At 37.3% G+C, this 23,441-nt stretch overlaps 1 long non-coding RNA gene across 1 annotated transcript in view; it reads left to right on the top strand.

Moving 5' to 3' along the window:
* Positions 1–23,441, top strand: part of LOC132342941 (uncharacterized) — a 48,984-nt gene that overhangs the window by 11,399 nt on the left and 14,144 nt on the right. Inside the window, exon 3 of the long non-coding RNA XR_009491492.1 lies at positions 17,552–17,635. This is a non-coding gene — a long non-coding RNA (uncharacterized lncRNA). The remainder of the gene's footprint in view (positions 1–17,551; positions 17,636–23,441) is intronic.

Genomic DNA, 23,441 nt, shown 5'->3' with positions numbered 1-23,441 from the left:
GAATAGGAAATGGAAATTGAAAGCAAGTAAGTATGAGTAAAACTAAGATTGTAAGAATGAGAGTTTTTGAAATTATAAATAACAATGCAGGAAATTCCATTAAAAAATTGAATCCTACTATATTTCAATGCCAAATTTATTTCTCCTAAAAATTCCATATATATTATACTGGAATTATTATATTGTGTTCCATATATTCCATATATATTATATTTAATTATCTATTAAATTATATATATATTGGGTTTGCTGCTATTGCTACGTCACTTCAGTCATGTCTGACTCTGTGTGACCGCATAGACGGAAGCCTACTAGGCTCCCCCGTCCCTGGGATTCTCCAGGCAAGAACACTGGAATGGGTTGCCATTTCCTTCTCCAATGCATGAAAGTGAAAAGTGAAAGTGAAGTCGCTCAGTTGTGTCCGACTCTTAGCGACCCCATGGACTGCAGCCCACCAGGCTCCTCTGTCCATGGGATTTTCCAGGCAAGAGTACTGGAGTGATATATTGGGTTTAGCCATTGCAAAACCCAAATAGTCTGAATTGCATAGCACACAAACAAGCCCAAGCATCTTCTAAAAGAGAAGGCATTTTTTTTTTAACTTTGCAGGTAGGTTACAAACTGAGGGCTGTGGATTGGACTTCCATCTGATTCCTCCAAAAGAGAAACCCAGACTAGCTCCTTCCTGATAACACTCGCAGGCTGAATAAAGGAAGTCTACTCATTTTCACAGACAAGCAGAATCCTGAATGGCAATATATGCATCCCCTTTTTTCTTGTATACTCTGGTAAAGTGTTTGGGTGAAGAATAACTGCACTTACTTTTCCTTCCCTTTCCTCCTCATCCATCTTCTCCTTTTCATCTTTCTCCTCTTTCTTATTGCTATTGGATAAAATTAACTATAATTCAACAGTGTATTTATTGGATATTACTGTGTTAAATCAGTTCTGACCAATAGATCCCTGTTGATTCACAGACTAAAGAACTTGTCATCGCTTTTACCTGATAACAATTCTGGTGGAGGTGGTGGTTTAGTCACCAAGTTGTATCCAACTCTTGTGACCCCATGGACTATAGCCTGCCAGGCTCCTCTGTCCATGGGATTCTCCAGGCAAGAATACTGGAGTGTGTTGCCATTTCTTTCTCAAGGAAGGAAAAATTCTGGAGCTACCAAGTTATCAGTAAAGAATTCAATTTCAGTGATTTGATAATCAGCTGCTGAAAGAAACTTGAGGGTTATATACAAACAATGGGCATTTATTTATGACTCTCTACCTGACAAGGAGTAAAACCTTTTATCTACTGACACTTCAGTGTATATGCTCTAGGCTCTGTATTTGTCATGATCTCTCCTTGAGAGCCTTCCTTAAGATTCTTTATAACTTGGTGCCACCTGAATAAACACTGGTGTGAGACGAGAAGTACTGAACAAGAACACAGGGACTTGGAAGATATTGTTGGTTGGCTTTAAGTGCTGTCTGGCATATTGAAGTTTATAAATTTTAAAGAAACTTAATACTCAGTCATTTTTCAAAAATTCCAGTCCTCCATTTTAAATGAAACTAAACAAAATAACGCCTCCCTTGTTTCAAATAGAACTTCATACACATAATGGGTAAACATAAGGTCAAGAATGGTGGAAGACCAAATCTGAAGATCCAAGATAAAAACATTGAGAGAAGAAAAATAATCATAAATGCTTTGGTTGTCATTCAATCCTAGATGTTTTACTTGCCCAAATTCAACCTAAAAATCTAGTTTTGTAATTTAGTATAAATAAATGTAGCATAAATAAAATGAACTATATGGCTATCATTAGATGAAAGTTGGTATTCTCTCCACCACAAATGTCTATCTATAATCTTGGTTTTGCTGCTTAATTTTCTTGTAACAAAGATTCTTTATAATTTAAATAAAAAATTCAATGTCATTTATAGAGTGGTCTGAGCATTCACTAAAATCAGAAGTGTATTTAATCAGTGATTATGAGTGTAAACTACTTTAGGTGGAATACTTTCTATAAATAATGTTACAATAAAGAAACCTTACACATTTACAATTCATAACATTCAGATTTTGTATAAAAACTGTATTTATCATCTATATTAATATGATGCTGAGAGGCTGTTATTGCAAATAACTTGGCATACTCAGAATATCTTTCCTTGATTTTGAAAAAAGCTATAATTGAATTCCTCTTGAAATATAACTGTTATACAAGGCATTTTTCTATATGCATAAGGAGTTGACTCACAGTCAAATCATTTATACTTAGCTATACAGTCATGAGTAGCTTGCAGCTGACTATGGATTGTACATAACAATCAGTAAAGACATATTTTCAAAGCCCTCAAGAGGAAATACTCATGATACATCAAATTTTTAAGTGTGATATCTCCAAATCCACATTCAAGTGAACATTAAGCTTTCATCATATTTCCAAATCCAGACTTAAGAAAACATGAAATTTGCCACATTAATATTGCATGTTGTACATTTCAGTGTGTCTAACAATAAAGAAGATAAGATAGTACTGAAAAGGGAATGATAGAGGAATATTAAAAGAAACAAAGTACATTTTAATGATTTAAACATGATAATCCATAGAGAAAAGAGTAAATCCTATTTAATATGTATATATCTTTATATGCTTTACTATATGTGTATGGATTTTTGTTTTCCTAAAGGTAGCATTCAATAATACACTTCAAGTACTGTTTGGGGAAAAAAATGCACTAGTTTTTCTTTTGAAAGAACAGTGCTTAAATAAAGGGTATGATGCTTATTTTCCTCTTGATAGATTCTTAGGCTGATTATGATCTAAAGAAATTTTCTAGAGGGGGATTGTGCAGAGGACATAGAGATGATTGGAAAGAGATTTGAAATTCTTGTAGAGGTATAATAAAAGATTTCTAAAACAAGATGCAGAATTATGACATTTCTCAAGATATCTTATCAAGTGATTTTGTGTTTATTTTGTTGTTGTTCAGTTGCTAAATCATGTTTGACTCTTTTGCATTCCCATAGACTAGCCTGCCAGGCTCCTCTGTCCATAGGATTTCCCAGGCAAGAATACTGCATTGGGTTGCAATTTCCTGCTCCAGGGATCTTCCCGACCCCGGGACCAAATCAGTGCCTCCTGCACTGGCAGGAGGATTCTTTACCACTGAGCTACCAAGGAAGCACCCCGTGTTTATTTTACTTAACTTCAAAATATTATAGAGATTTCCAGAACTATGGACAACTTCAGTGGAAATCTACTAAAGTTAGCAAACAGTTTACTAAAGTAGTTGCTAAAATATATTGAGTAATTGTTAGAAGTAGAGTTGACCTAAAGGAAATGTCTAGGTATACTAAAAACAGTAGTCAGTAATAACATTGTTGTAGATTCTGTTGGTTTTATTATTCTGAGACTATTGTGTATTTCTTACACAGGGTAAAATAAATGACTATGTTGGGGTCACTGAGAACAAGTATTTTTAACATTTATAGGTGAAGATATGGAGGTAAGATCAATGAGATTAAGTAAGAATAATTCTGATATTGAACTGGAAGCATCAACATTGTTATCTTAAAACAAAATGTGTCCTAGTTATGTTTTTTAAAAAAAATCTTAAAAATAATGACCAACCCAATAACCAATGAGCATTTCTAGTAACACGAAGCGCTAACTACCATTTCTCACTAAAAGGATACAGACCTCCTTGGACAAATAGCTAATTCCAGATCTGCAACAGGATATGTACAAACTGAGCTATTCATGTCCAATGGAATCATGAGGAAGTTATAGATGATTACTGAGTCTTTAAAAGGACACCTGGAGCCAACTTTAACAAGCTCCCTGTGGCCAAATTTGGGACAGTTTGAACATTCAAGACTAATAACTGTAATGGACTGAAACACATCAAATACATTTCCATCCATGACTTTGTAATAATAAAACTATTCTCGATGATCACTTACACAAAATACTAGGAAACTACCTCATTATTTTGAAAGAACCGGTTGTTATACTGCCCTTCCAATATGCTTTAGTGTAAATAAATATTTGATTAGAGAATATTCCTTTTTATAAAAATATTTTAGCTAATAGAAGTAGAGATTATATTAATAGAATTAAGCTAACACAATTTTACAACCATAATGAAAGTGATGGATTGAGGCAATAATAATCAATGCATGTTGATATAAAAGAGAAGACACAAGTCATTATCATGTACTTACATAACACCATATACAAATACTGCTGCCAAAATATAAACCTGATTCTAAATCTAGTTTGTGAACTTATGGGAAATACTGGAGTTAAAGAAACATTAAATGACACCACAAAATTTCAACCAGCAAAATCCAGAATATAGGAATCTCTACCGTACAAATGACCTAATTAATTCAATAAATAAACTATATGGAAAAAATAAAGATAGAAACTATAAATCTGAAGACCTAAGAGTCACACTGCTGTTGTTTAGTTGCTAAGTCACGTCCAACTCTTTTGTGACTCCAGGGATTGTAGCCTACAAGGCTTCTCTGCCCATGGGTTTTTCCAGGCAAGAATACTTCAGTGCGTTATCATTTCCTTCTCCAAGGAATCTTCCTGACTCAGGGATTGAACTGGTGTCTCTTGCGTTGGCAGGCAGATTCTTTATTACCAAGCCACCAGAGAAACCCAAATCACATTAGCAAACTGCAAAATAAAGACTTTAAAGTATGGTCACTGAAATATACTTTAAAATTATAAAAAAAAGTCTTATTAAAGAATACTGTCACTTTTTGGTGTGATAAAGGTTTTGTGGTTATATTACAAAAGAGTACTTATATTTTAGATATATAAACTGAAATATTTGCAGACAAAAGATATAAATACCTTGCATGTGCATGCTAAGTCGCTTCAGTCATGTCCAACTCTTTGCAACCCCATGGACTGTAGCCCTCCAGGCTCCTTTGTTTGTGGGATTCTCCAGGCAAGAATAATAGAGTGAGTTGCCATGTCCTCCTCCAGGGGACCTTTTTGACCCAGGGATCAAACCTGAGTCTGTTTTGTCTCCTGCATTGGTAGACAGATTCTTTACTACTAGCACCACCTGAGAAGCCCAGATATCTTGAATTCATTTCAAAATAGACAGGGATAAAGGAATTTGTTTGTTTGTTTGTTGAGTCACCCAGTCTTGTCCAATTCTTTGCGACCCCATGGACTGCAGCACACCAGGCCTCCCTGTCCCTTACCATCTCCTGGAGTCTGCCCAAGTGCATGTTCATTGCATAGTGATGCTATCCAGCCATCTCATCCTTTGACACCCTCTTCTCCTTCTGCCCTCAATCTTTCCCAGCATCAGGGACTTTTCCAGTGATCTCAAAGATCCGATAGATCTTTGGTCTATTTGCATTAGATGACCAAAATACTGGAGATTCAGCTTCAGCACCAGTCTTTCCAGTGAATATTCAGGCTTGACCTCCCTTAAGATTGACTGGTTTGATCTCCTTGCTGTCCAAGGAACTTTCAGGAGTCTTCTCCAGCACCATAGTTCGAAGGCGTCAATTCTTTGGTGTTCTGCCTTCCTTATGGTACAGCTCTCACAACTGTATGTGAGCACTGGGAAGACTATAGTCTTGAATATATGGACCTTTGTCTGCAGAGTAATGTTTCTGCCTTTCAATGTACTGTCTAGGTTTTTACAAACCTAGACACTTTCCTGCCAAGAAGCAATCGTCTTCTGATTTCATGGCTGTAGAAACTGTCTGCAGTGATTCTGGAGCCCAAGAGGAATAAATCTGTCACCTCTTCCACCTTTCCCCCTTCTATTTGCCATGTGGTAATGGGACCAGATGCAATAATCTTAGTTTTTATTTTATTTTTAAAAAATATTTAGTCTTAAGCCTGGTCTTTCACTTTCCTCTTTCACCCTCATCAAGAGGCTCTTTAGTTCCTCTTTGCTTTCTGCCATTAGAGCAGTATCACCTGCATATCTGAGGTTGTTGAGGTTTCTCACACCTATCTTGATTCCAGCTTGTAGCTCATCCAGCCTAGTATTTCTCATGATGTGCTCAGTGTAAAGGTTGAACAAATGCTGATGACAGACAGCCCTGTCATACTCCCTTCTCTATCTTGAACCAATTAGTTGTTCCATATAGGGTTCTAACTATTGCTTCTTGACCTGCATACAGGTTTCTCTGGAGACAGGTAAGATGGTCTGGTATTCTCATCTCTCTAAGAGCTTTCCACAGTTGAATAAAGGCATGCGGAGGTATAAAACAGTGTCATGAATTTATTATTCAAACTAGGATACACATGCAGATGAAAGATTACTATGTTATTTTCTCTATATTTTTATATATGTTAAATTTTTTTATGAATGAGTTGGTAAAAGTAATTAAAAAACAGAATAATTACATAATTATTAGAATAATTCACTATTAATTTAAAAAAATGAATGTATATGCTGTCTTTAAAAGCTCCTTTCCATATGAAGTTTAAAAATATTTACATAAATTCTGCCTCTAGAACATGAGGTTAAAAACTGGTAAGATCAGAGGCTTCCTTGGTGGAGCAGTGGGTAAGAATCTGCCTGTCAGTGAAAGGGACTTGGAAGGTTCACACGCCGTGAAGCAACTAAGCCCTTGCACCACAACTACTGAGCTCATGCTCTCAGGTTCATGAGCTGCAGCTGCTGAGCCTGTGTGCCAAACTACTGAAGCCCACATGCCCTAGAGCACGTGACCACAACAAGAAAAGCCACCACAATGAGAAGCCGCCGCTGCTGCTTGCTGCCAAGTCGCTTCACTCGTGTCCGACTCTGTGCGACCCCATAGACGGCAGCCCACCAGGCTCCCCCCGTCCCTGGGATTCTCCAGGCAAGAACACTGGAGTGGGTTGCCATTTCCTTCTCCAATGCAGGAAAGTGAAAAGTGAAAGTGAAGTCGCTCAGTCGTGTCCGACTCTTCGCGACCCCATGGACTGCAGCCCACCAGGCTCCTCTGTCCATGGGATTTTCCAGGCAAGAGTACTGGAGCGGGGTGCTAGTGCCTTCTCCCAAGAAGCCGCTGGTGTACCACAACAAACAGTAGCCCCTTCTCACTACTGGGGTTACTCTCTAATTGAGTAGAGAAAGCTCCTGTGCAACGAAGACCCAGTGCAAGCAACCAAAAATAAATAAATCTTAAAAACAACAACAACAACAACAAAAACAGATAAGATCAAAGCCACTGCTTACAAAGGTTAAAAATCTTCTTGTTGATACATTCAATAAAATCAGCATAAATAGTACATTGAATTTGTACTTGTGCTGTCAATTAGGAATTGGCAACAATTTTCTATGAAGGAGAAGGCAGTGAATATTTTAGGCTTTGTTGATCGTGTGGTCTCCATCACATCAACTGAATTTTGCTTTTGCAACGCAAAGTAGTCATAAAGAGTACATGAATGAATGAGTGTCACAAGTTTATTTACCTAAATAGGTGTTGGGCCAGATTTGTCTCAAATTCACTCACTTTTTACCAGTTCTATCACCAACATTTTTACGATTTTTAATCCTAGATCACTGTAATAGACACCTCATTTCACTGTTTTTTTCCCCATGTAATTATAAAATCTAATCTGAAATATACTATTTTTTATGTCCTTCCCCCTGTATTTGACAACTTTTTGGTTAACCAATGTCCAATATATGGAAGCTTCTCTCATGGCTCAGATGGTAAAGAATCAGCCTGTAATGAGACCCAGGTTCAATCCTCGGGTCAGGAAGATCCCAGGGAGAAGGGAATCGTTATCCACTCCAGTAATCTTGCCTAAAGAATTCCATGGACAGAAGAGCCTGGCAGACTACAGTCCATGAAGTTGCAAAGAGTGGGACACAACTGAGCAACTAACACACACTGATATATACTATGTGATAGAAACAGAATGAGAAGAGAGAATTAAAATTGTGGTAGGAAATGAGAAGAATGGGAAAAAAATCAATGCTTAGCTTTTATAATCAATGAAAAAAAATGTTTTGGAGGCTTTTATTAAAATTCCCTAGCAGTGTGAAGCTGGAAGTGAAAGTGAAAGTTGCCCAGTGGTGTCAGACTCTTTGCAACTCCATGGACTATACAGTCCATGGAATTCTCCAGGCCAGAATACTGGAGTGGGTAGCCTTTCCCTTCCCCAGGGGATCTTCCCAACCTAGGGACTGAACTCAGGTCTCCCACATTGCAGTCGGATTCTTTACTGGCTGAGCCACAAGGGAAGCCGTATAATAGTGTGAAGTTGGAAGGATTGTCTGTATATATTATCTTTTGGGCTTCCCAGGTAACACTAGTGGTAAAGAACCCACCTGCCATTCAGGAGACATAAGAGACATGGGTTTGATCTCTGGGTAAGGAAGGTGCCCTGGAGGAGGGCATGGCAACCCACTCCAGCATTCTTGCCTGGAAAATCCAATGGATAAAGGAGTCTAGTGGGCTATGGTCCACAGAGTCACAAAGAGTTGGACATGAATAAAGTGGTTTTGTTTTCTTGCTATCAACAAATTATGGGCCTGGAGTAGTACCATTGAATATCTGTCTCACTATTAGCAAGAGATAAAGAGAACTTAGAATATCATGGGAGTATTTGGGAGAAATCCTATCCTCAAGAGAGGTCAAGGGCACAGAGTTCAACATTAACGTCATGAATGTCCTTACTTCTGGATCTCTATGTGAGAAAACTCAATGTGTACATATTTGTGGTTTTGGTGGATGAATATGATAATATTTCTTGGGATTCAGTAGAAACTTCCAGAAGGATAAGAGGAAACGAGCACATTAGAACTAATGGCTCAATTCCCTGGATGAAATCCATGAAAGGTTCCATTTGGTCTTTTGCCATATTTTACAATAATACAGACATGTGTAGCAGTGGCTACAGAGGACATAGGTGACATAATGACCTCTTATGGGTTATACAGTTTTGTAGAGGATCATTTCCTAGGTACCAATGGTGGGATGGCCATGGGATGGACGGTTGTTGAGGGATGGAATATGGAGACGCTGGGAATATCTGAGAATCTAAAGAATGCTGTAATTAAAAAAAAAAAAAAAAGAGCCACTAAGATTCTGTGCAGTCTAGCCAGAATTGGATGAGTGGTTTATAACATAATAGAACCATCTACAACACAATAGATACTTGGTCAGGAAATTGTGAGAAAAACCATTCTGTCGCAGAGACCACGGGTAACTCAAAGATAGTGGGAATGCTTATACCTGGAAACTTTTTGGAGAGAAGCAAAAGAAGGGGAAAGAGAACCAAAGAACGAGCAATTAACCAGAAGAAATGGTTCTGTTTTAAATCGTTTCATGTTATAAAATAAGAATAAGTGGTGTACTGTGTAATTTATTATCATTTTACTACATATTTCTCTTTTTTTCTAGTAATACTTTGCTTTAAAGCAGGCAATCTTTTCAAAGTACAAATCTACATGTCATCTCTCCATTAAAAATGTTTATGGTTTTCCCATTGCTCTACAATAAAATCAACCCTGAATATTTATTGGAAGGACAGATGCTGAAGCTGAAGCTCCAGTACTTCAGCCACCTGATGTGAAGAGCCAGACTTGTTGGAAAACACCCTGATTCTGAGGAAAAGGGGACAAGAGAGGATGAAATAGTTGGATGGTATCACTGACTCAATGGACATAAGTCTGAGCAAACTCCAGGAGTTAGTGAAGAACCGGAAGCCTGGTTGTGCTGCAGCTCATGGGTCGCAAATAGTCAGACACGACTTAGCAACTGAACAACAGCTACAATAAACAATAATATTCTTCATATGGCCTGTGTGGTCCCACAAAAATCAATCCCTATCTTTATGTCCAGGCTATTTTACTGCTCATATTTTACTTCACCTGCACCGATTTTCTCTCTTATCAAGCATTTTATGTCTATGCCTAACATGAGCTCTTTTCTCATGATGTATCTTCATACTGAAATGTCCTTCCTTCTTTGCCTGGTTACTCTTCTACCAATCTCAATTTTAATTAGGTTAATTTCTCTGATACTCAAATTTTATTCATCCTGGAACCATCATTTTAGTATTTGACAAAGCCATGTACCATTGCATAACACTTTCATGATTTGTTTTGCTGCATCTGTTGAATGGGCTTCCCTGGTGGCTCAGTGGTAAAGTATCTGTCTGCCAATGCACGAGATACAGGTTCGATCCCTGGGTTAGGAAGATCTCCTGGAGAAGGAAATGGTAACCCACTCCAGTATTCTTGTCTGCGAAATCCCATGGACAGAGGAGCCTGGTGGATTACAGTGCTACACTTCGTCTATCTTCATATGTCATACAGTGATGAAGAAAGGCAGAAAATAGATACTCAATCGATATTTAATTAAGTTAAAAAATTAAAATCACTTTTAGTTCCAGGCTTTTTGAAGGGAAAAGAGAATTTTTTTTTACAGTCATAAGAAAATACTCATGTCTTAACTGTATCTCTCTCTCATCCTCAATAATTCCCATGTACCACATGTGGAAACAAATTAAGCATTTGATAAAAACATCCTTAATGAATTAATGGAAATTCATTCCTCATTTAAACAGAAAATGTATGTAGTGATTGTTAAGATGACCAAAACAATTTCATGATAATTGTAAGTCATGCCATTCACCCAAAGTGCATATTAAAAGGAGAAATGATATTTTTGTGGAAGTAATTACAGCCATGACAATACTGATCCAACTGATCATTCAAAGTTCAATTGTCAGGTTTCTTAATTTTTATACCATTATTATCCTAGTGAAAAATTAACTCCTATTTCACACAGAATATGCCAAATTTTATTGATTGGGCAAAATTCTTGTTTATAATAAAATAAATACACTGCTAGAATATCATTTGGAGAAATTTTATAGTAATTTACTTTGTGAAGAATTAAAGGTCTCTCTGTAAAATCTGATAAATATCAACACCTTGTTCTTAAAAGGAAAATCAAAGTATTTTAGTAATATACAGTGCAGTTCACTCACTTTTCTCTCAATTTTAACAATTAAAGTATGTAAAATAAAATCCACCTTTGATGAAATCACAATATATCAAATGTAGATTCTTAAAGCCGACAATCATTATAATTAAGCATAAATCTTCAGAAATACAGTTTGTTAAGTACAATTAGTATAGTCTTTCAGGCATTGTTTCTATTTTTCTCTTGCATCATATCAAGTCACATTATTATGTCAAAACAAGTTTATAAGCATAGTTAATACATGCAATGAATTTTTGGAACTTAAGGCTAAAGACAAAACATATTAAAAAAAAATAACTTCATGCTTAGTAATAGGAGAGGAAGTACAGTTAAAAAGTAAACACCGTTCTTTCATTTATGTCTGGCAAAAAGCTGATTCTGAAGCACTGACTGATTTGATCCAGTTATAATTATACAAAGGATCATGCAGGTAAATTCTGATTCCTTTTAAAGAAGTCTAACTTGAAGTCAATAATATTTAAATGATTAAAAAGTAAAATCCCCTTACCGATGCAGATTTTTCCCTGTAAATTTTAGAATTAAAAAAACCAGATCTTAAACCCACAGAAAAGTTATCCATGCAATCAATACAAAGGATTCTTTATTCCTTATTTGAGACTAAATTGACAACACAAAGGCCTGGTGTACTTAACTGAAAACAAGAACATTCTCATACATAACCATATTACAACATCATAAGCAGGAAATTAATATTGATACATTACTATTATCTAAAACTCACCATATTCAGCTTTCAGTAATTGCCACAATGCCTTAAAAAATTATTGTTTATAGTTGCTTTACAATGTTGTGTTGGTTTCATTTTTTTCACAGAGATAATTGGATTTGGTTTTCAGTTCTTCTTGTTCTCATTCAGTAAAGGTTATACAATTCCCTTTAATCCTCCATTAGTGTTGACCCTTCCGTTTTAATCTGTTTGATCTTAACCATAATACTTTTCAAAATACTTTGTTTTCTGTTATGATTTCCTTCTTGATCCATGACTTTTTATTTCAAGTGTATAGCTTAATTTACAATGTTTTGAGTATTTCCTAGTTTTATGTTGTTTCTGAGTTCAAGAGCATTTGGTCAATTTGAGTAAATGTTTCAGTGATCTTGAAGAGTATGTGTTCTGCAGTTGCTTGGTGTAATGTCCCATATATGCCAATTAAGTCAATGTGATTAATTTAGACTCAAATATTATATCCTATAAATAAATATTTCATCTGTGTCCCTCAATTCCAGAAATTAAAAAGTATTAAGTTTTCTAATATGATTGTCAGTTTGTCTCCTCCTTATAGACTGTGTCACTTTGTCTGCATCGTAAAATTAAAACTATTATTATTAAGTACATGAAACTTTAAGACCCTTCTGCTACCCTCCTGCCATTATCACATGTCCTTCTTTGTTACTACTTTTTTCATTTAAAGTATACTTTTATATGATATTACTGTAGCTATATTTCTTTTTTTGGTTGATATTGCTTTTTACTTTCAATATTCCTTTATCTGTCTATTTGTTGTTGTTGCTCAGTTGCTCAATCCTGTCTGACTCTTTGCTCCCCCATGGACTGCAACACATCAGGCTTTCCTGTCCTTCACCATCTCCAGGAGCTGGCTCAAACTCATGTCCACTGAGTTGGTGATGCCATCCAACCATCTTGTCCTCTGTTGCCTGTCCCCTTTTCTTCCTGCCTTCAATCTTTCCCAGCATCATGGTCTTTTCCAATGACTCAGTTCTTCGCATCAGATGGCCAAAGTATTGGAGTTTCAACTTCAGCATCAGTCCTTCCAATGAATATTCAGGGTTGATTTCCTTTAGGATTCACTGGTTTGCTCTCCTTGCTGTCCAAGTTCTTCTCCAACACCACAGTTCCAAAGCATCTATTCTTCAGTGCTCAGTCTTCTTTATGGCCTGACTCTCACATCTGTTGGAGAAGGAAATGGCAACCCACTCCAGTATTCTTGCCTGGAGAATCCCATGGACAGAGGAACCTTGTGACCATGGGGTCGCAAGAGTCAGACATGACTGAGTGACTTTGACTTGACTACTCACATCTATACACGACTATTGGAAAAACCATTGCTTTGACTAGATGGACCTTTGTTGGCCAAGTGATGTGTCTGCTTTTTAATACACTGTCTAGTTATGTCATAGCTTTTCTTCCATGGAGCAAGCATTTTTTAAATTTCATGGCTGCAATTGCCATCTTCAGTGATTTTGGAGCCCAAGAAGATAATCTCTCATTGTTTCCATCGTTTCCCTATTTATTTGCCGGGAAGTGATGGGACCAGATGTCATGATCTTGGTTTTTTGAATGTTGAGTTTTAAGCCAACTTTTTTACTCTCCTCTTTCACCTTCATCGAGAGGCTCTTTAGTTCTTCACTTTCTGCCATAAGGGTGGTGTCATCTGCATATATAAGGTAATTGATATATCTCCCTGCAATCTTGATTCCAGCTTGTGCTTCATCCAGCTCGGCATTTCTCATGATGTACTCTGCAGATAAGTTAAATAAGCAGATTGATGATATACAGCCTTGACATATTTCTTTTTGATTTTGAACCAGTCTGTTGTTCCACATTTTAACTGTTCTAGTTCTTTTTTTTTCTTTTTTATTTATTTATTTATACCATTTCACGCCAGTCAGAATGGCTGTGAACCAAAAGTCTACAAGCAATAAATGCTGGAGAGGGAGTGGAGAAAAGGGAACCCTCTAACTGTTCTAGTTCTAACTGTTGCTTCTTGATCTGCATATAGTTTTTGCAAGTCAAATCTGTGTATTTATTTTTATTTATTTACTTTTTCTATCTCTTCTTTTTTATTTTTAATTTATTTTTTTAAATTTATTTATTTTAATTGGAGGCTAATTACTTTACAATATTGTACTGGTTTTGCCATACATCAACATGAATCCGCCATGGGTGTACACATGTTCCCCATCCTGAACCCTCCTCCCATCTCCCTCCCCCTCACTGCTGGGCATACATATTGAGGAAACCAGAATTAAAAGAGACACGTGTACCCCAATGTTCATCGCAGCACTGTTTATAATAGCCAGGACATGGAAGCAACCTAGATGTCCATCAGCAGATGAATGGATAAGAAAGCTGTGGTACATATACACAATGGAGTACTACTCAGCCATTAAAAAGAATACATTTGAATTCGTTCTAATGAAGTGGATGAAACTGGAGCTTATTATACAGATTGAAGTAAGCCAGAAAGAAAAACACTAATACAGTATACTAACGCATATATATGGAATTTAGAAAGATGGTAACGATAACCCTGTATGTGAGACAGCAAAAGAGACCCAGATGTATAGAATAGTTTTTTGGACTCTGTGGGAGACGTAGAGGGTGGGATGATTTGGGAGAATGGCTTGGGGCTGGTGCATTGGGATGACCCAAATCTGTGTATTTTAGGTGCTCCTATTATAATCAAAATATGACTGAATTTTAAAAATCTAACAATCTTTGATCTTGTATTTGAAATACCTGGTTCACTTGCATTTATTGTAGTTACTAGTATGCTGTGTTGTTTAGTCACTAACTTGTGTCCTATTCTTCTGTAACCCTATAAACTATAGCCAACCAGACTCCTCTCTCCATAGTATTTACCAGGCAAGAATACTGGAATGGGTTGCCATTGTTTTCTTCATGTGATCTTTCCAACCCAGGGATCAAACCCTTTCTCCTGCTTTGCAGGCAAATTAAATCTAACATCATACTGTATTTTTGCTCTTTGATCCATTTGATTTCTATTCCATTTTACCTCCTTCATTATCTATTTAGCATTAACCCTAGATTTCAATTACTTCCTCTACTATTTTGATATTTTAAACTTTCTTTAATAATTTTGAGTGATGATACTAGAGATTATATATCATATCCCTGATTTATTCCAACTTAATATACAAATTGGTATTTTTATCACTTTTCAGATGGAGCAAAGACATGGAAACATTTTACTTTCAATTGTCCTTTCACTTTCTTAAAATTATTTTGCATATTTAAAATTTTTAATAATCACTAAGGAGCAGAAATAAGCTATTCCAAGTTTGCTTTACTTGAATTTCTGAATCTTAAAACTGTGGTACAATAAGATGTTTTTGAGTTTCATTCCATTTTTTAGTGCAGCAGTAGCTAACTAGCACAGTTTTTTTAATACCAAAAGTACCAAAATACCATAGCAGAAATCTGAAGCATAGGACATCAAGTTTGAGACTTAGCAAAACAAAGGAGCTAGAAGGGCCTCCAGGAGATTTAGTGAATGCTGGATGGTCCTCAAGGAATTTCTTCATGAAGTTGAATGCAGTGTGAAAATTATTATCACTAATAAGATATATGGAATCAGGACAAATATCTCCATACATTTTTTTCTACTGATGTCTAAAAGGACTACATTACATTTTCATTTAATTAACTGATACACATGAAACCAAACTCAGTTTTCATATCAAGTCAGAATGTACATTAGGCTTTGATCAGGATGAAGAAAATATAACTCTAAGTTATCAGTTAGCTCTATTGTATAATTTCAAGTTCATTAGTAATCTGTTCAAATTTACAACTATTAAGATGAGATGATATCTTATTCAAATTTTTACTTTTTAGTTTTCCCTTAAACGATTGAGACCATATAATGGCAAGCAATTAATAAAAACAATGAAAGAATTTACTGAAATATATGACCCTTTAAAATCACTTATATATATAATATATATATTTCATACATTAGACATGTGAATTCTTAGAAAATGGAACTTGAAACTCCTCTTAAATTAGGCATTTAAAAATTGTTCTTTGTAAGCACAATTTGAATACTTTTCAATTTTGTACTGACACTGGTTTCTTTTTAAGAACCAAATAGATTCAGGTAAATACATGAGTAAGATAATAAAAACATAGATAATTGCTACCCTGACTCTTCATTGTACATGGGAAAAACAGTGTTTTGATAAAAACAGATAAGCATAAATAAAATTATAAAAGCAATAGCTGTGTTAAGAGTGAAGAATAAGAAAGTATTGCTTCAAAAGATAAAGAGACTCACAAAATTTTAAGTGAGGACCTATTAAATATTTTATAGGAAAAACAAGTTGTTCAGGAAAGGAATTATGCTTTTAAAAATTAGTTACCTTCCAATATTTAAATAATTTTTATCTTGTTCTCTGTTGAATAACTAAATCATAAGGCAACTTTCTGACCTTTTCCTACTCCTTAAGTTTCTCTTGTTTAGTGACTGTGAAGCAGAAATTTTAATTAAACTAATCAAAAGGCAATTTGTGATGATGAATTTTGTTTACAGAAAAACTAGTGAAGCTGCACTGGTCAGAAAATGAATCATTGTCTAGAAAAAAATTAGTCAACAGGATAAATTTCTCTGTCAATAATATGCAGAACATCTTTCAATAATTAAAGCTTCTTCCTTCCATTTCAGCAGAGTTTACATTTCTGCCATCTGTTTGAAGTAGACATAGTGTTGATGTCTAATCAGTTCATTCACAGCATTTTTCAGTTGTAGGTTTCCATGAGTTATAAAGTGTCTTTAGTTAACAACTAAATGGTTCACTGATGGTGTTCAGACATAAGCTATGGGAGCACGTCTCTGAAGGGAATTTGGTGACCTAATGATAGTCATAATTGCTATTAGCCAAATAAGCCCATTTTCCACCACCTCCCCACCTTTCAAGCCCATAGTAGAATTGTACTCCTGACTTATATTTGGAAATAGCATGGTGCCCAGTTTTGACCAAAAGAGTCATTAAAATTTATTTGCTGAAGCCAGAACTTAGTATTACTTGCAAAAACATGAACTCTTAAAGTTTTCCCATTTTCTCTGATATTAGTTCAGTCAGTTCAGTCACTCAGTCATGTCTGACTCTGCGACCGACTGCAGCACTCCAGGCTTCCCTGTCCATCACCAACTCCCAGAGTTTACTCAAACCCATGTCCATTGAGTCAGTGAGGCCATCCAACCATCTCATCCTCTCTTCTCCTCCCCACTTCAATCTTCCCAGCATCAGGGTCTTTTCCAATGAGTCATTTCTTCCTATCAGGTGGCAAAGTATTGGAGTTTCAGCTTCAGCATCAGTCCTTCCAATGAATATTCAGGACTGATTTCATTTAGGATGGACTAGTTGGATCTCCTTTCTGTCCAAGGGACTCTCAAGAGTCTTCTCCAACACCACAGTTCAAAAGCATCAATTCTTTGGCGCTCAGCCTTCTTTATAATAGAACCCAACACTACATGCAAAGACAGCCACTCCATTGTCTTGAGTCTGAGTGACTGCAACAAGCAGGGTCTGTGATAGACACAACATAAACAAATCTTCGTGTTTTTATGCCTCTGAGATAGTAGGGATTGTTTACTACTTCAGAAAACCTCAGCTCTATTCCACATCACCCAGGATTTTCAAGCTAAATGTCTATCCCTAAGAGTACAGTACTTTGTTTTGTAGATACAGTAACAAATTATTTGGATGGAGGGATATTTTGGGTCAAGGGCTCCAGTTCAAGTGAATTTACTGTCCAAAAAGCACCTTTATATCTTTATTCATTTTTTTCAGCTTCTTGTTTCCTTGTACCACGAATAGGTTTATTTCAGTCTTGCTTTAAGTGTGGTCTACCATCAACAGCACCACATCAGACAGGTAAGGAGGAATTAGCTCTATGAAAATTCTAACTATTTGGTTCTGTAACAATTAACAAAGTTAATTTAAATGTATTTAAGGACTACCACGTATTTCATGAATTCTCATGTACATCATCCCCCGCCACCACCACAATTTAACCTTTTTAAAATAAGAACACATATTACCAAAATTTGTGGCTTGCAAGATTACAGTTCCTAACAGGTAAAGAGCTAACACAACTTGGTTGCATGAAAAATTCTGTTGACTCTTTGTGAAAAGATTAAGAAACAGCCATCAAGAAAGTATCCTAGATTCCCTAAAATATAGGTATATGAATCCAATTCATGTGATTTGATATCAAAGCATAGAACTAAAAAAGTAAAGGAGCAATAAAATGTAATGAAGCTTTCAAGTTAGATCCGAGTTTGAATTCTAGCTTGACCATTTATTTGTTTTGTGATTACTGTTAAGTTTTTAACCACTCTGTACCTATTTCCTTATCAGTGAAAAATAGGAATAATGGTACTTAAGTCACAAGGTTGTTATGAGGACTATATTATGTATAGATGCAAAGCCCTTTAAAGACTCGGACACATAGTAAGTTCTTTACAAGTGCTGGCTGTGTTTGCCCTCTCCCCACAATCCTGAAAAATAAAACATATCCAGCAGATTAGAATTATGATCTTTCTGAGAATATTTTCACTTCAACTGAAACAACATTTCATGCAATTATCCTTTATGAATTTGGGAAGTTTACTGGGAGGATTATTATTTTCTATAATTGCTTTATAATTCTGTGTATTATTATTTTTTTGTTGTTGGTCTCTAGTTCTGTAGTGTTCAATTGAGTTGCTCAGTCTTGTCTGACTCTTCACGACCCCATGAACTGAAGCATGCCAGGCCTCCCTGTCCATCAACAACTTCCATAGTTTACTAAAACTCATGTCCACTGAGTCTGTGATTCCATCCAGCCATCTCATCCTGTGTCATCCCCTTCTCCTCCCACCTTCAATCTTTCCCAGCATCACGACTTTTCAAAGGAGTCAGCTCTTCACATCAGGTGGCCAAAGTATTGGAGTTTCAGCTTCAACATCAGTCCTTCCAATGAATATTCAGGACTGATTTCCTTTAGGATGGACTGGTTGGGTCTCCTTGCAGTCCAGGGGACTCTCAAGAGTCTTCTCCAACACCATAGTTCAAAAGCATCACTTCCTTGGTGTTCAGCTTTCTTTATAGTCCAACCCTCACATCCATACATGACCACTGGAAAAACCATCAGATCAGATCAGATCAGTCGCTCAGTCGTGTCCGACTCTTTGCAACCCCATGAATCGCAGCACGTCAGGCCTCCCTGTCCATCACCAACTCCCGGCGTTCACTGAGACTCACGTCCATCGATTCAGTGATGCCATCTAGCCATCTCATCCTCTGTCGTCCCCTTCTCCTCCTGCCCCCAGTCCCTCCCAACATCAGAGTCTTTTCCAATGAGTCAACTCTTCGCATGAGGTGGCCAAAGTACTGGAGTTTCAGCTTTAGCATCATTCCTTCCAAAGAAATCCCAGGGCTGATCTCCTTCAGAATGGACTGGTTGGATCTCCTTGCAGTTCAAGGGACTCTCAAGAGTCTTCTCCAACACCACAGTTCAAAAGCATCAATTATTCAGTGCTCAGCCTTCTTCACAGTCCAACTCTCACATCCATACATGACCACAGGAAAAACCATAGCCTTGACTAGACAAAGCTTTGTTAGCAAAGTAATGTCTCTGCTTTTGAATATGCTATCTAGGTTGGTCATAACTTTCCTTCCAAGGAGTAAGAGTCTTTTAATTTCATGGCTGCAGTCACCATCTGTAGTGATTTTGGAGCCCCCAAAATAAAGTCTGACACTGTTTCCACTGTTTCCCCATCTATTTCCCCTGAAGTGGTGGGACCGGATGCCATGATCTTCGTTTTCTGAATGTTGAGCTTAAGCCAACTTTTTCACTCGCCACTTTCACTTTCATCAAGAGGCTTTTGATTTCCTCTTCACTTTCTGCCATAAGGGTGGTGTCATCTGCATATCTGAGGTTATTGATATTTCTCCAGGCAATCTTGATTCCAGCTTGTGTTTCTTCCAGTCCAGCGTTTCTCATGATGTACTCTGCATATAAGTTAAATAAACAGGGTGACAATATACAGCCTAGCCTTGACTAGAAGGACCTTTGTTGGCAAAGTAATGTCTCTGCTTTTTAATATGCTGTCTAGGTTGGTCATAACTTTCCTTCCAAGGAGTAGGTGTCTTTTAATTTCATGGCTGCAATCAACATCTGCAATGATTTTGGAGCACAAAAAATAAAGTCAGCCACTGTTTCCACTGTTTCCCCATCTACTTGCTATGAATCGATGCCAATTTTTCACTCTCCTCTTTCACTTTAATCAAGAGGCTCTTTAGTTCTTCTTCACTTTCTGCCATAAGGGTGGTGTCATCTGCATATCTGAGGTTATTGGTATTTCTCCTGGCAATCTTAATTCCAGCTTGTGCTTCATCCAGCCCAGCGTTTCTCAAGATGTACTATGCATATAAGTTAAATAAGCAGGGTAGCAATATACAACCTTGATGTACTCCTTTTCCTATGTGGAACAAGTCTGTTGTTCCATGTCCAGTTCTAACTGTTTCTTCCTGCTTACAGAATTTTCAAGAGGCAGGTCAGGTGGTCTGGTATTTCCATCTCTTTCAGAATTTTCCACAGTTTATAGTCATCTCCACAGTCAAAGGCTTTGGTATAGTCAATAAAGCATAAATAGATCTTTTCCATTCAAAGGGTTCTTACTCTTGTCTCCAGTACATTTATTTAAAATTGTGCATCCATGTCTTGACTTCCTACTTTTACATTCCAGTCCCCTATAATGAAAAGGTCATCTTTTTTTGATGTTAGTTCTAGAAGGTCTTGGAGGTCCTCATAGTGCCATTCAATTTCAGCTTCTTCAGCATTATTGCTTGGGGCATAGACTTGGATTACTATGATTTTGAATAGTTTGCTTTGGAAAAGAACAGAGATCATTCTGTTGCTTTTGAGATTGCATCCAAGTACTGCATTTTGCACTCTTTTGTTGACTATGAGGGCTACTCCATTTCTTCTAAGGGATTCTTGCCCACAATAGTAGATACAATGGTCATCTGAATTAAATTTGCCCATTCCAGTGTATTTTAGTTCACTGATTCTTCCTAAAATATCGATGTTCAGTCTTGCCATCTCCTGTTTGACCACTTCAAATTTGCCTTGTTTCATGGACCTAACATTCCAGGTTGTTATGCAATAATGTTCTTTACAGACTCTGACTTTACTTCCATCATCAGTCACGTCCACAACTGGGTGTTGTTTTACTTTGGTTCTGTCTCTTCATTCTTTCTGGAGTTATTTTCCACTGATCTCCAGTAGCATATTGAGCATCTATGGACCTGGGGAGTTCATCTTTCAGTGTCCTATCTTTTTGCTTTTTCATACTGTTCATGAGGTTCTCAAGACAAGAATATTGAAGTGGTTTGCCATTCCCTTCTCCAGTGGACCACATTTTGTCAGAACTCTCCACCATGACCCATCTGTCTTGGGATTCCCTACATGGCATGGCTCATAGTTTCATTGAATTAGACAAGGCTGAGGTTCATGTGATCAGTTTGATTAGTTTTCTGTGATTGTAGTTTTCATTCTGTTGGCCTTCTGATGGATAAGGATAAGAAGCTTATGGAAGCTGATGGGAGAGATTGAGGGGGAAACTGGGTCTTGTTCTAATGGGTGAGGCCATGCTCCATACATCCTTAATCCAATTTTCGGTTGATGGGCAGGGCTGTTTTCCCTCCCTGTTCCAAACTATGGTGGATGTAATGAAGATAATGGTGACCTCCTTCAGAACGTCCCATGAACTGCTTCACTGAGTGCCCACACACGGCAGCAGACCAACTCCAAACCACGCCTTTGCTGGAGACTCCTGGACACTCACAGGCAAGTCTAGGTCAGTCTTTTTTGACATCACTGCTCCTTTCTCCTGAGTCCTCGTGCACACAACATTTGTTTGTCCCTCCAAGAGTTGGTTTCCCCATTCTTGTGTAAGTTCTCGCAGCTCTATGGTGGGGTTAATGGTGACCTCATCCAAGAGGACTTATGCTATACCCAGATCTGCTGCACCCAGAGCCCCTGCCCTACAGCAGGCCACTGCTGACCCATATCTCTGCATGAGACACTTAAACACAATTCTAACTCAGTCTTTGTGGGGTCTCTGGGTCCTGGTGCGCAGGTTTGTTTGAGCCTTCCAAGTGTCTCTGGTGGTTATGAGGTTTGAGTCCAAATGTGATTTTACCCTTCCTACTGTCTTGCTGGGGCTTCTCCTTAGCCCTTGGATGTGGGGTATCTTTTTTTGGCTGTATCCAACATTCTTCTGTCAATGATTGTTCAGAAGTGAGTTGTAATTTTGGAGTTCTCACAGGAGAAGACGAGTGCATGTCCTTCAACTCTGCCATCCTTTTCATTATAGGGGATTGGAATGCAAGAGTAGGAAGTCAAGGGATACATGGAGTAACAGGCAAATTGACATTGGAGTACAAAATGAAGCAGAGCAAAGGCCAACAGAGTTTTGCCAAGAGAACAGACTGGTAATAGCAAACACTGTCTTCCAACAACACAAAAGAAGACTCTACACATGGATATCACCAGATTGTCAATGCCAAAATCAGATTGATAACATTCTTTGCAGCCAAAGATGGAGAAGCTCTATACAGTCAGCAAAAACATGAGGAGCTAATTGTGGCTCAGATCATGAACTCCTTATTGCCAAATTCAGACTTAAATTGAAGAAAGTAGGGAAAACCACTAGACCATTCAGGTAAAACCTAAATCAAATCCCTTACACTGGAAGTGAGAAATAGATTCGAGGGATTAGATCTGATAGACACAGTGCCTGAAGAACTATGAATGGTGGTTTGTGACATTGTACAGGAGGCCATGATCAAGAGCATCCCCAAGAAAAAGAAGTACAAAAAGGCAAAATGGTTGTCTGAGGAGGCCTTACAAATAGCTGAGAAAAGAAGAGAAACTAAAGGCAAAGGAGAAAAGCAAAGATATACCCATCTGAATGCAGAGTTCCAAAGAAAAGCAAGGAGAGATAAGAAAGCCATCTTCAATGCAAAGAAACTAAGGAAAACAACAGAATGGGAACAAAATAGAGATCTCTTCAAGAAATTTAGAGATACCAAGGGAACATTTCATGCAAAGACGGGCACAATTAAGAACAGAAATGTTATGGACCTAACAGAAGCAGAAGATATTAAGAAGAGATGGCAAGAATACACAGAAGAACTATACAAAAAAGATCTTCACGACCCAGACAATGGTGATAGTGTGATCACTGACCTAGAGTCAGACATCCTGGAACGTGAAGTCTAGTAGGCCTTAGAAAACACCACTACAAACAGAGCTAGGTGATAGAATTCCAGCTGAGATATTTCAAATCCTAAAAGATGATGCTGTGAAAGCACAGTGCTCAACATGCCAGCAAACTTGGAACATTCAGTAGTGGCCACAAGACATGAAAAGATCAGCTTTCATTCCAATCCCATAGAAAGGCAATGCCAAAGAATGTTCAAACTACCGCACAATTGCACTCATCTCATACTCTAGCAAAGTAATGCTCAAAATTCTCCAAGCCAGGTTTCAGCAGTACGTGAACCACAAACTTCCAAATGTTCAAGCTGGATTTAGAAAAGGCAGAGGAACCAGAGATCAAAATACTAACAACCATTGGATCATTGAAAAAGCAAGAGAGTTCTAGAAAAACATCTATTTATGCTTTAT

This window comes from Bos taurus, chromosome 2, assembly GCF_002263795.3.
Source record: "Bos taurus isolate L1 Dominette 01449 registration number 42190680 breed Hereford chromosome 2, ARS-UCD2.0, whole genome shotgun sequence".
NCBI lineage: Eukaryota > Metazoa > Chordata > Mammalia > Artiodactyla > Bovidae > Bos > Bos taurus.
Note: the sequence above shows the minus strand (reverse complement) of the source record. Positions and strands in the feature narration are given on the sequence as shown.